This window comes from Phyllostomus discolor, chromosome 1 (assembly GCF_004126475.2).
Source record: "Phyllostomus discolor isolate MPI-MPIP mPhyDis1 chromosome 1, mPhyDis1.pri.v3, whole genome shotgun sequence".
In the NCBI taxonomy this organism is placed as follows: Eukaryota; Metazoa; Chordata; class Mammalia; order Chiroptera; family Phyllostomidae; genus Phyllostomus; species Phyllostomus discolor.
Window position 1 is genome coordinate 202,170,185 of NC_040903.2, and position 14,302 is coordinate 202,184,486.

A 14,302-nucleotide genomic window follows, 5' to 3' on the forward strand; every position below is an offset into this window, starting at 1 on the left:
AGAAATGAAGGATAAACTAACTGAAATAAAGAACAGTTTACAGGGAGTGGATGAGGAGTGGATGAGGATAAGAATCAAATCAATGATTTGGCACATAAGGAAGAAAAAGACATCCAATCACTACAACAGGAAGAAAGCAGATCCAAAAACTTGAAGATAGTGTAAAGACCCTCTGGGACAACTTCAAGTGTTCCAACATTTACATCATAGGGGTGCCAGAAGGAGAAGAGAAAGAGCAAGAAATTGGAACTCTATTTGAAAAAAATTAAAAGAAAATTTCCCTAATTTGGTGGAGGAAATAGACACACAAGTCCAGGAAGCACAGAGAGTCCCAAACAAGATGGATATAAAGAGGACCACACCAAGACATATCTTAATTAAAATGCCAAAGATGAAAGATAAAGAGAGAATCTTAAAAGCAGCTATTTACCTACAAAGGAGTTCCCGTAAGACTGTCAGCTAATTTCTCAAAAGAAACTTTGCAGGCTAGAAGGGATTGACAAGAAGTATTCAAAGTGATAAAAAGCAAGGACCTACCACCTAGATTACTCTATCCAGCAAAGCTATCACTGAAGGGCAGATGAAGTACATCCCAGACAAGGTAAAGCTGAAGGAGTTCATCATCACCAAATCATTATTATATGAAATGTTGAAGGGACTTATTTAAGAAAAACAAGATCAAAACTATGAACATAACATGGCAATAAGTACATAACTATCAACATTTGAATCTAAAAAACAAACTAAGCAACAAGCAGAACAGAAACAGAATCACAGACATGGAGAACATTAGGATAGTGGCCAATTGGGAGGGGGTCTGGAGAGAATGGGGGAAGAGGTGAGGGGATTAAAAAGTACAGATTGGTAGTTACAGAATAGACAGGGGGATGTTAAGCACAAGTGTACAAAATGGAGTTGCCAAAGAACTTTTATGCATGAGCTGTGGACATAAACAAAGGAGGGGGGATTGTGGGAGAGAGTGCAGGATGCTGGGCGGAGGGTAGCAAAGGGAGAAAAATTGGAAAAACTGTAGTAGCATAATCGATAAAAAAAGTCAAAAAAGGAATTGTTAGTTACAAATATGGGCTTAAATTCTTAAAGGTAATACCCAAATACCAAATAAACAACTCCCCAAAGCCCCACCAGGAAACTCTAGCCTTCAAAAATATTGTCAAGGGAGGTGTGGAGGATACCATCCTGCAGTATCCATCTCGGCTGCGGATGTTTGTCGAAACATGCTAAAAACATACACAGAGACAACCTGGTCCTGTGGGGGAATAGGAACAGCAGGGCCACTCCTCACATGGGGAGGGCCTTGGCCACCCTCTCTCCTGGAGGGCGCCATGGTCACTCTCTCTCTGGTGGGGAGAGAGCCCCATTCCCCCTCCGGAGAGGCTTTTTATTGGTTTCATTTGCATAAGAATTCAGGTAAAAGCTCATTACTCATTGCTATGAAGTAAGGATCAAACAATAGATAACAAAGAAGTCTGAGGGCCTATTCTGAGTCAGGATCAAAGAGCTGTAAAACTTTAAAGAACAAACTTACTTCCTCCTTGGACCCTTATCATTCAACTGAGAGCATTCTAAACAAAGCAGGTTTCACAGGGTTTTACATATTCTTTCTTAGGCCTGATCACCCAGGGAACCCGCCCTTTTCAGCACAGAGCTGCACCACCCTGTCATTGTTTCAGGCTTAGGTGGAGCAAGGGAACTAAGGCAACCAAGAGATAAGGAGATTTTCTCCCAGACAATGAGGACTCAGGCTATATCAAAGCCGAGCAGTGAGGGTCCATCACCCCCTTTTGCTGTAGCCCCCCAAGTCCTTTCTTGGGGCCCCCCCATGTGATCGTGCCTGTCTTAGGTCGTTCCCCCCTTAGGGAATCTTACCCATCATTGGCTAACCGACCAAGCTTTGGGGTTCAGTTATGAAAGAAGCAGCAGAAGCAGTGCTCCTGCCAGGGAGATAGGCTATTGTCTCCTTGCTAGTTTACAGTCCAAGGCCACTCCCTCAGCCTTAGCCTTGGTGGGGGTTACAGCTTCTGATACCAGGCAGGGCAGTTCCCAACAGGGAGGAATCATTATATTTCTAAAGCTCAGTGCATAATGAATCCCAAAAAAATACTCATCCAAAAATGAACAAGCCATGCATAATATCAATAGGATGTGGTCTCCCTGTGTGGGATAATAACTGTATACTGGACTCTGCCTTCTGTTCCTGACATAGGACTCCTGAAACCCTTGGAACTTCCTGAGTGATAGGGGTATCTTTTGTTCTAACAACTCTGGGTGGGGTCCTGGCTGTGGGCTTGTCCCCAGAAAGACCAAGCCATGGTTAGAAGCTTAGAATCCTCAGCCCTACCTCCCAGTTTCCAGAGTGGGGAGTGGGATGGTAATGGAGTTAACGATTGGCTATGCCTATGTATTGAGGCTTCCATGAAAATCCCCAAAATATGGGGTTCGGAGAGCTTCCCGGCTGGGGAACACGTGGAGATACTGGGAGAGTGATGCACCCATTCCCACGTGCCCTGTCCTAACGCATCTCTGCGAATTGGATGTTCACCTGTAACCTTTATCACGTCCTTTTCGAGAAAACCGGTAAACAGAAGTAAGTAGTTTTCCTGAGTTCCGTGACCTACTGTAGCAGATTCACTGAACCCGAGGAGAAAGTCGATGGGAACCTTCGATTTATACCTGATTTGTCAGAAGCACAGGTGACAACCTGGACTTTCTAGTGATGCCTGCAGCGCGAGGGGGAGAATCCTGCCTGAAGTGCGGGACTGAGCCCTTAACCTGAGGGATAGGACGCTATCTCCAGGCAAAAGTGTAGGTGTTGAGCTAAATGGTAGGAGACACAGCTGGTGTTGCAGAGTGGCCTGGCCCAGGGAAATCCGCCCCCATGTGGTGTCAGGCGTGTGGACAGGGGTGAGTGTAAAGGAGACACACAGAGGGAAGATGGAGGCTTTTCTTATGCACTTTGTTATACTCCATGGCATTGTCCCACTTCATGGTTGACTTTAATGTACATTATCTAACATTTGTTTTCCTTGCGGAGTTTGAGGGAGGTAATACATCCCACCTCCTTCCTTCTCTGCATTCAGAACCGATTAAGAAATAAGGCACAGGAGTGAGACAGAAATAAAATCAGCCTTACTACTGATAACACGACCTGGACGGCTCTGCGTGCTGCTGGTGTTTATGCCTCACTCAAAAAGAGGTGCTTTCGTTTTTTGCAAGTTCCACTAAGTCCTTCGAAGAGACAATCCTCACAAGCTCCGATTCCCCACTTTTCCCTCCAAGAGATATTGTAAATATTTCCGGAGATTAAAAATATTAATTACAATCTCTTTTAATAAAAATAATTGCCACGTGGCACGCTGGGAGTAGAACTGCAGGAGGGAGGGCGTGCCTGATGCACAAACCCCAGGACAGGGTGGGGGAGGCGGCGGGTCCAGGGTGCACGGCGCCTGCGCGACCCTGGATTCTCAGCGCGCTCCTCTCAGCAGGCGCGCTGGGCCATTCTTTCTCAGGATGTTGGGCTGGGGCTGGTGGAGACAGCTACGTGAGGGGGAAGACTCATCCACACCTCCAGAGTTCCTACGCCTGCAGGCAACCTAGGAACTCTGGCTTAAAAGACAGACCCTAATTTTCATTCCTTTTGAAAGGAAGGCTTGAGAGACTTAGTGAGGTTGTGTGAGGTTGCCAGGGGCCTTGAACTGGGAGAGATGAAAAGGGAGTGGATGGAAATAAGTGGAGGTAGGTAAATATATAAATGCTCAGACGGAGTGGAAACTTTACATATTCACCGCACGGAAGGAAGCAAAGCCAGATGAATGCTTTGGGTGAGACTTGTGGATTCTGGCTGGCCCCGGGGGTGACCAGGTGGCGGCGAGCGGGCCAGGTCTGTCCACAGAAGGTAAATCAGAAAGAGACGTGAGGGGCTTGCCTGGCATACTGACAGGAGGCAAAAAATGAAATAAAAATGCCATGCTGTAATGAAATTGGAGAAGCTGGGGGTCTTACCGCACACCAGGAAGGCTGCTGCTAGGGAACACGCTAACTGCTCGCTGTCCGCAGAGGGGCGAGCGTAAAAAGCTATCGCTAGGAGGAATGTAATCAAAAACTGGCCAGTTAGGCCTGAAGGTCAGGCTGCCCGAGGAAGAGCATTTCATGTTATCTGAAGCTTGAGGAACATGATGCAAACTTACGTGGAATTGTGTGAACGCTCAGTAGCGTTTATTTGAAAAAGGGACATCTCTATGCACAAACCAAATGACCCCTGGAAGGCGGCGCCATTAGGCCCAGGCAGTGGCCAAGCAAAGCATTCTGTCCACACCAGGCAACCTGGTCAGTCCTTACTTACTCGTCTTGCTTTACTTTCGATTCCATTTTCACTGGGGCTGTAGTAGGAGAGCTAATGAATTCAGTCACAGGGACAGAGTGGCCTTTAACAACGTACGTAGTTGCCAAGCAAATTTTCCATGTCTTGCACCATTGTGTGGGCAAGTAGGTAGGAAGGTGGAAATGGTTTGCAAATCTGCAGCTTCTGAAACAATTGACTTTGAAGACTAAGGGGTGACCTTGGATAGCAGTTTCCTTTCCCTTTTTAAAAGAAATGTCTAGGACTAGATTGGCCTTTCTCTGGCATCTAATTTCACCCTCTCATTTTAGAAAAGATCACAGACTCACAGGGGGCCAGAGCTTTGCCTAAGATGATAACACCTAGTTAGCAGTGTGTGTGTGTGTGTGTGCGTGGGGGGGGGCAGCTAAAAATATCAATACTTTTCCTCCCACCCTCGGCGTTTTGGCTGGGCTGATAACCAAATTAGCAAAGACAATGAATATTGAGAAATATTCATTGGAGGAATAGGAGAAAAATAAAAGTCTTAATATGTGCGCGTGGGGAACTCACACAGACACGGAAATTCCAAAGACAGTGAGGCAACATTGAGCATATGGGACATTTTGGACAAAGGAAAAGGCGGGGAGGATGGGGACGTAGATTTCAGCGGTGAGAAGAGGTGAATTACCGGTAGTGGAGGAAGAAGGGGACACACCAGGCAGGCAGATTCTTGCCGGCCAACTCAGAAACAGTGGGGTACTGGGGTGCCTAGCTGACAGCCCCTGCCTGAAGCCCTCTATTTACCAAGCTTAAACCAAGTTAGGCTAGCCCTGGCCGGCACATAGTTAGTTGGGTATCGTCCCACGGGGCAAAGGGTCACCAGTTTGGTTCCCAGTGGGGCTGTGGGGCTGGTCCCTGGTTGGGACGTGTACGGGAGGCAGCTGATAAATGCTTCTCTCCTTCTCTTTCTCCCTACCCTCCTCTCTCTGTAAGTAAATAAAGAAAATCTCCAAAAAAAAAAAAAGTCAAACTAGGTTAAGGCAAACACCCTAAGTTCTCCTTCCTTGAAAAGGTGGTTCTGTCTGAATCTCTTGGGCAGGGAAGGGGGAGGAGCACAGGCTTTCTTTGAGTCTTGTTTCTTAAGTTTAAAATCGATTTCCCAAAAGGGCCTCTTCAGGATGGCAGAATTTTGGTTCCTTTCAGCAGTCAGCCAGGTTCCAGTGACCCGAAGGCGCGGTCTGATAAGACCGAAATATGGGGAATCTATTATGTCTGGGGTTTGCGTGACATGCTGGGCAGCAGGGTCTGCTGAGGGTGCGCCCCCACAATGCCATGTCTAAGTCCAGGGGGGATCTCCGCTCCCCCGACACCCATGGGGCCAGCGCCCTGGGTGGGCACCCAGGACAAGCAGTAGGTCCTGCCTGGATTGCACTTCCGGCTCGAATGTGCTCCCATCATCCCCAGTGGGCCCCTTGCTGCCTGCAGTGGCCAGGTAGCTAGGAGAACACAGAGATTTTTGTGCTTTTTTGTTTCCTTAGCAATTTCTCAGGCATAAAGATTTATATGCAGGTCGGTGTCACTGGGGTGGGGGGAGGGGGAAGAAAGATTCTGTTTTGGAGGCTCAGACGTCAGATTTGAGATGGGGCAAGTCAATGCATTTTGCAATTGGTCGACTAAGTCTGCCAGGTTGGCCTCCCTGCCTGTCCCCTTCTCGTAGCCCCTTTTCACTGTGGGGCAGGGGAAAACTCCCTATTCCCCTTCTGGTTCTTATGGCTGGTTGAATAATTAAAATGACATAAGGCAGATTAACAGGAGAACATCAAGATTTGATATGCATGCATGGGGAAGCCACAGGAGCATGAAAAACTCCAAAGACAGTTAGGCAGAATGAGGTGTCTTCCTGGACGAAGGAGAGGAGGTAGGGGTTTGGGACTTTAAAGGGAAGTCAGGCAATTCCCAGGGAGGTGAAAGAGTTTATGTTTAGTCAACCAATGTGTGCTGGGTCACCTAGACACAGTGGGTCACAGAGAGGACAGAGAGGACTGGGATCAAATGGGCCTTGCTAGGTTCCTGCCTGCTTACACCACATAGTTCAGTTTAAATTATGGTTATCTATGGGGGTAGCTCCTCCTGGAACAGGCTGTCTGGCTTAAGTTCTTTAGGCAGTTAGGGGAGATTCTTCCTGAGTCTTTTCTTTCTTAAAAAGAAAATAACCCTTATGCCAGAGAGACACATTTTGGGGGAGCAGTTTTTGCTTCCCTGCCTCAGGCAGGGATGTCCTCTTTGGGGTTCACCTCCCAGCCAAAGCCACCTCCTCATGGCCTTTCAGCCTCCAGAAAGCTGCTTACCTACAGGGAGCCCCCCAACCCCCAAGATAAGAGAGAAAGACACATCCAGGGATGCCAAGGAGCTCAGGGGTTAAGAGAATATAAAGCAACAATGCCAGCTCTCCTTCCACTTCAAAACTAGTCCCAAAGTGAGGTTAAGCTAGCGCCCGTAACGTTACCCAACAGATCTTTGTTGATTGAATGCTTCTGCGGTAACAAAATGATTATTTCAGAACATGGTGAGGTATGTTTAACATTGATTCTCCGATCTCAGAGGAAAGAGAACAGAAAGACTTTTTTTTCTAATTTCAATCAGAGTATTTTGTAGATGAAAGGTGTCTTAGTGATTATTCGGTTTCCTTGTTGTTGGGCAAATAGGAATTTAATGACTTGCGTTTCTTGTTGTCTGAGCCTTGGTGCAATAATACATCCACAAATACTTTCATTTCTGAATTGAATGGAGTATCTATTGGATAGAGACACAAACTGCTCTTCCTTGCGATTTCCCATTCCTTGCTCACGTGCCCTGCATGTTTGGCTGCAGGGTGGCTCATTAAGCACGGAAATAGGCTGTGGCTGTGGGGTCTTTCCGCTTTCATCCCGAGTGTTGCCAATTCTGAAATGGGCCCCTTGACGGTAACAAAAACGGCCCGCGGTTCAGATTTCCGAAGAGTGACCGTTTTGTCGGGGCTGTCTTGTTGAGCGCACTTAAAACAACACAGCACAAGGCTCCCATGCCCACCTCTTCTTTTTGATGAAGCCATGACATGCTCCCAACCACTAAGCATTGTAATTTAGATAATCTGGGGTGTCAATAATCAAGGCGCATGCTCCACACCACCACACAGCCAGCAGACGCAGGACTGAGGTCCAGTCCCTGCTCCTAGAGCCTCGATGGAAAAAGCAGCGAGCAGGCTGCAGGGCTTCAGGCTGAAAACTCAAACTGTTGCAGCCTCACTGCAGCTTGAATCGTGTTTGGCACCTAGTAGGTTCTTTTTAAAAAATATTTTATTTATTTATTTTTAGAAAGGGAAGGGAGGGAGAAAGAGAAACATCAATGTGCAGTCGCTGGGGGCCATGGCCTACAACCCAGGCGCGTGCCCCGACTGGGAATCGAACCTGGGATGCTTTGGTTCACAGCCTGCGCTCAGTCCACTGAGCTATGCCAGCCAGGGGCTAGTAGGTTCTTAAGAAATACTTGGTGAGTGATAAATGCATGTATTTTGTAAGAAGAAGGTGCTTGAATGCATGTAAACAATGTGCTAAAATGTCAGAACAGATCTCGGCTTCGCCCACCTTGGGCGTGATCCAATGGTGTGTGTGCAGAACAGCACTCAGTCCATTTTATACAATATATGAGTATATGTATACACACTATACATGCATACATATAACACATAACCCAAAATACTGTTACTAATACTCAGTGTGGCATGGTGGGAAGCATATGGGCTTTGGAATCAGGCACAACTGGAATCAGACACACCAGCTCTTTCACTTCCTCTAGAGTGAACTTGGGCACGCCAAGTTCTGTGAATCTCATTTTTCTCATCTGAGTAGTATTCTTGAAACTAGAATTGCTATGAAGATGAACTGAAACAAACAACATCTGTTAAAGTTGTCAAAGTCACACCCACAGAACGTGGTCAGTACACAGTTATTACTAGTAGTGAGTATTGTAGGAAGTTCCTGGCACCTGCTCCGGAATGTTTCAAGTGCTGCTAGGGCATTTCACCACGAGAGGGCGGCATAACCACACTATTAGACCCCGACTTTCTCCCCGCCACACAGATGGCTCTCAGCATCCAACACAGCGTTACTCTCGTGTTGTGAGTTTAATGCAACATTTAAAGGCCTAAACAGCTTAGCATAATATTTTAAAAGTGGCATGTTCTAACCTCCAGGCTTCTATTCAACTGGGTATCGATAGGAATGATCAATTAAGCAGTCTACATTCCAGATGCTGAGAATATTTTTGCAATTATGAATCAGCTGGATTGGAATTTTTGAGTCTTAAAAATCAGGCCAAATTATCTCAAAGCATCACGCTGTCTTTGGGCATATCTGAAATTTCATGGAGAGTTGGCCATGACGTTAAGCTCAGATGCCCTGGCGGTCATTGGAAGTTTGCATAAATTCTTTGTTCAGTATGACACATTATACTAGGTAGAGGATTCAAAGATGCAGTCTTTCAGTCAACAGATATTTACTGAGGACCTAGTACATACCAGGCACTGTTCTAGGTGCTGCGTATTCATCAGGAGGTTAAAAACCCCCACAAAAATTAAGACATCATCACTGTCATGAGGTAACATGTAAGATTTAACAAATCCCTACGTGGAAAGTAACAAACCAGGAAGAAGCAGCAGGACTAAAACAATAAGCAGGGCTATGGGCTCTTGTCCAGGGCCCTCCAGCTACTGTGGTCTCTCCCATGGCCGCTGGTCTGGCCTTTGCCAATGATGTCCCAGAAAGGAGCATCTGTATCAGGGATTTCTAAACCTTCGTGCCACACCACACAGGTGTATCGCAAAGAACTGAAGAAGGACCCAGAGGAGCCCTGACTGGCATAGCTCAGTTGGTTGGGCATTGGGTCTCAAAGCAAAGGTCACTGATTTGACACAGCACATCCCCGGGTTGCAGGTTTGGTCCCTGGCTGGGGCATGTGCAAGAGGCAACCGATCAATGTTTCTCTCTCACATTGATGTTTCTCTCCCTCTCCTCCTTCCTCCCCTTACCTCTCTAAAAAATAGATATATGAAATCTTTTTAAAAAGTACATAGAGGAAACTTGCTGTTATAGGTACGCCTTGCTTTATTGCACTTTATTGTGCTTCACAGATACTACGTTTTATTATAAGATCCTCTACCAGCAAAGAGATTACGACTTACAGAAGGCTCAGGTGATGGTTAGCATTTTTTAGCAATAAAATATTTTAAAATTAAGATACATACAGCCCTGGCTGGAGTGGCTCAGTGGATTGAGCACTGGCCTGTGAACCAAAGGGTTGCTGGTTCAATTCCAAGTCAGGGCATATGCCTGGGTTGCAGGCCAGGTCCCCAGTAGGGGGTGCGCAAGAGGCAACCACACATGGATGTTTCTCCCTCTCTCTTCCTCCCTTCCCCTCTGTCTAAAAATAAATAAATAAAATCTTAAAAAAAGATACCTACATTTTTTAGACATAATGTGACTACACACTTAATGGGCTATAGTATAATGTACACATAACTTTTATATGCACTGGGAAAACAAAAGATTTGTGTGAGTTGCTTTATTGGGATATTTGCTTTACTGTGGTGGTCTGGAGCCGAGCCTCTGGTATATCTGAGGTAGGTCTGTACTATCAGTCTCAGGTGGAAATCAGAGAGCCAGATCTGTAGCTGGCTTTATCTGCCTATGAGTCATTCTAATTTTATTTTGTCCCCTCATTCTGTTAGGAGGGCAGAAACTTCATCTTGGTCAATTTGTGTTTCTGACTTTGGGGTGGGTGGTGCAGCAGGGGGCAGAGGGTGATGCAAGGGCACAGGTGTGTGTGTGTGGGGCCCATCGTTCAAGCCCTCAATGTCACCTGTGCTGTAGACATCTGTTGGGAAATCCATTGCTCTTCTGGTCCCTGGCTATCAGCTCACTCAGGTTGCCAAGGAGACATGCGTCTTCTTTGCCATAAGCCTCAGATTTAGCAGCTCCCTCTATGACCTCCTGTGCTTTGGGAGGCACAGAAATTGCTCTGTCAGACTCCGAGGCTGCCATGGCCCCTTGTAGCTGTTCTGGAAACAGCAGGCAACCACTTCCTCCCTGCATCTCGTTGCCTCCTTCCCAGGGCTCTTCCCCCAAGAATGGGGAAGGCTCGTTCTATCTGTTCCAAGGCTTGTTCTGCTCCCAAAGCCTCATCTCACACCTCCCTGGGAGTTTCATGTCTCTGTGGGGTTGGCCCAAAGTGCCTCTCCCTCAGTGTCCCCAGCCTCTACGACCTCAGTGCTTCTGATAGGGGGCTTAAGACTTAGAAAATTTTAGCTTAAGGTAAATAGCCATAAATCTAGCAAGTAATGAGTAGGTTAAGCTCTGTGTTCCAGAAACTACAGATAAGGCCCATCTGGCACCTGAGAAAAAGCGGCTGACCTCCTGGGATATTGGCTAGAGATTACCACCTGGAGACATCCATATCAAGAAGAGCAGGCAACTACCCCTCCCACTTGGACATAGCTATTGCCTAGGATAGAAGTGCTGCAGCTGTGAACTTCAAAGACTCTCACTAACTCCTGTTAGCCCTCCCCCAACCCCCTTATAAAAGATCTGGCCAGGAAAGAAAGGGGAAAATGGTTTGTTAGGGTATGAACCTGCCATCTTCTCGGATCTCCGGCCATCTGAATAAAGCGCCTATGAAAGATTCAATCACTGTCATTGCTTATTGGATTTGGCAGTGACCAGCAGCCCGAACGCCAGTGTCTTTTCCAGTTACACTTCCCCTTAGGCTTTCTGTCTCAAGTCTGGGACATTCTTTCAAATCTAGGAGTGGCAGGTGTCCTTTTTCTTTTGTTTATGCTTTCTGTCTTCTCTCCAAAAACCAATACCCCCAATTTTCTTTGTTTCCCCCAAATTCCTACTCATCTGTAAAAGAAGTTTTCATTCATTTATCCTTAGAGAGAGAGGAAGGGGGGGAGAAAGAGAGGGAGAGAACATCAATGGTTGTCTCTTGCATGGCCCTGACCAGGGACCAACCTTGCAACATGGGTGTGTGCCCTGACCGGGAATCAAACCAGCAACCTCTGGCTTTGTGGGATGATGCCCAAACAACAGAGCCACACCTGTCAGGGCTAAATGCTTAGTCTTAAAAAAAAAAAAAAACCCAAGCCCACATTAGATGGAGTCCTGAAGGCTGTCTGATTCTCTCCTTGCTGTGTCTCTGTGCCTCTCTGTGCCTGCTTTGTCTCTACATGGTAAGTCCAGGTTAACCCTGATGCTCGGGGCAGGCACCGGGAGAAGGGGAGGCAGGTGAGAGGAAATAGAGGGAAAAACATGGGTTAATGTTTTAAGTATCTTGTTCTGCCATACCAATAATAAAATGCCACTTGTGAATGATTCATCCTTTTTGTAAACTGGAGTGGTTCCAAGGTTATTCCTCTGATAACTTCCAAACCCAAAGGGCTTCTAGGAAAATTAGAAGCATGAATCTCAACTTGAAGACACATTTTAGTTAAGAAGATGAACTTTGATCATAAAGAAATAATTCTTTAGGAATCTAAAGAAAAAAGCAAGTCCTCTACAAAAAGAAAAAAACCCCCGAAATACACAGCCTGGTCTCAGATTTCTCCACCATAATACTTAATAGCAGAAGACAATGGAGCCAGCACTCTTAAATCCTGATGGGGAGACATTTGACCTTGAACTCTTTTACTTGTCTAAGATAACCTTCAGGTGTAAACACAAAGAATGTCAAGAACGTCTTGACATTCTTGAAGAACGTCAAGAATGTAGCACCCTAAGATCTTGGGGGGAAAAAAACTACATGCAAGTAAAATTTAGCCTTTAAATGTGTGAATCAAAATACGGAATACAGGAATGTGGATGCCCTGGTAAACATTGGTGATGAATGCCAAGTTCATATATATGTAGAATTAATTTAAGCAACTCTGGGAATTATGGGTAAAGAACACAAATGTGAATGTTGTAAGTAATATAACCAACAAGCATCAGAAAGAAGGGGGAGCGGACTGGAGGGATTGTAAGAATATGAAAGTTTTCATCTTTGATAGCAAATAGTGGAAAATGAAGAGAAACTGTCCATACTGAAATAAGTAGTGTAAAAAAGACTGCAATCCTGTGACATTTTAAATATACTAATTTCTTAACCTCAAGAGACACTTTTAAAAAGTGAGGGGGCATTTATTTAATGTTCCTTCTATTTCACTGTAGTTTCTTTTACTTTTGTAAACATCAAAGTAAATTTGAAATTAATACTTTTTAATGGAAAATGCAGACAACTGTACTTGAACAATAATAAAATAATTTTTTAAAATTAAAAAAATGTATATAAAAGGATAAGTTCACTTTATTTAATTTTTAAGTTCATTTTAATAAGTGCATTTTACCTCACTTCTTTTGCTATTTATTTTTTCTTTCTATATTTGTGTATAGAAAGATGTATGATCATTTTTTACTTAATATGAACAGTTATTCCTGGCTATGGGATTCTGATTTTTTTTTAACCTTTGGCTTTGTGATTCTCTACAATCTTTAAATTTTTATAATAGACATGCCATTTTTAAGTAAAAAATGAATGATTTCTTATCTAAAAACCAAAGAAAAGACTGGAAATCAATATGGAATATTATAGTGGTTAATTTTGGGCAGATAGAAATTGGATGACTATTAGATTTCTTTGTACTTTATTTAAAAAATTTTAAAAAACATTTGTAGAGGGAAAAATAAAAAGGATAAGTTGATACTATCTGGCTTATAACCACTGAATGGTGATTGCACGGATTTACAGGCTGCCTAAGAAATTCAAGGACAGGTTGATAGAACTGGCTGGCCAGCATAGGTTGTTGGATCTGTCATAATAAGCCGCAGGGTGACAAGCTGGCATGGCACATGGCCACTCTTGGGTGGTCTGGGAGAATAGTGACAGCGTCTGGTTACGGGGAGTCTCTTTTGAGGCACCGGGAGAATCAGAGAAATTTCAAGAGAACAGTCAGACCTATTCATCATTGCATTTACTTAAATATGCCATGACTCAATTTTCCCCACGAAGCATAACACCTAGTAAAGTCTGGGAACACTTATAGGTGTTAATTTTTTCATTGAGCTTGTAATGGAATTTTATTCTGCTTATTAAGCACGTGACCCGAAGGAAACTATGTCAATGAAAGCTAGTGAAACAAAAGTCATACCAAAAATAAGAGCAGGTTTTGCTATAGGACTAGGAAGAGGATATGATGCCCAAGCAATGGGTAAAACATAAATATAGCGTGGCTAAGAAGGTGCTGCTCATTCATGATATCCTAACCGTGCTGGGTCAACCCCTCCCCTGGTGCTCCACATAAGCAGGCATGGCAGGCTGAAACAGCATGAAGTTTAAGGTCAAATTCCTATTCCTCCACCTGCAGTGTCCTACTCTAGTTTTATTATCTTTGAATTTCTGTACAGTTTTCTTCTCTTCATTGGGTTTGATTCAGGTTACGCATGTGGAAAGAGTGATGCACAGTTCAACGGAGGTAATTGCTATTGGTCGACAAGCAGGGCAAATGTCTTTCTCTTTTTCTGAAATGACCACGGAGTAGCTGTTACCTGAAAGGCTCATGCTCTCTTCCTAAGTGCTCTCTTTACTTCCAGCTTGACCAGTTACCAGTCCCCATAGGAGTCCACTGGGGTACCTGGAAAAGTACAGGTGAGTTAAACTTTATTCAGAGGGAGGGGTAGGGTGTTCTAGCTGATGGACCTGAAGCTGTAAGAGAACAGGGGCTTGAGGCTCAAATGTTTTTATGGGTGCTGACAGCTGGAGGGACCACAGAGGTGAGCTGGTTCAGCATCCTCACTTTAGAGGTGAAGACCCTGGGACCCTTAGGCTCACATGAGTAGCCAGTCATGCTGCTCTGACAAAAGCACTCAGCATTCTCACTTAGAATGAGCACTTCTA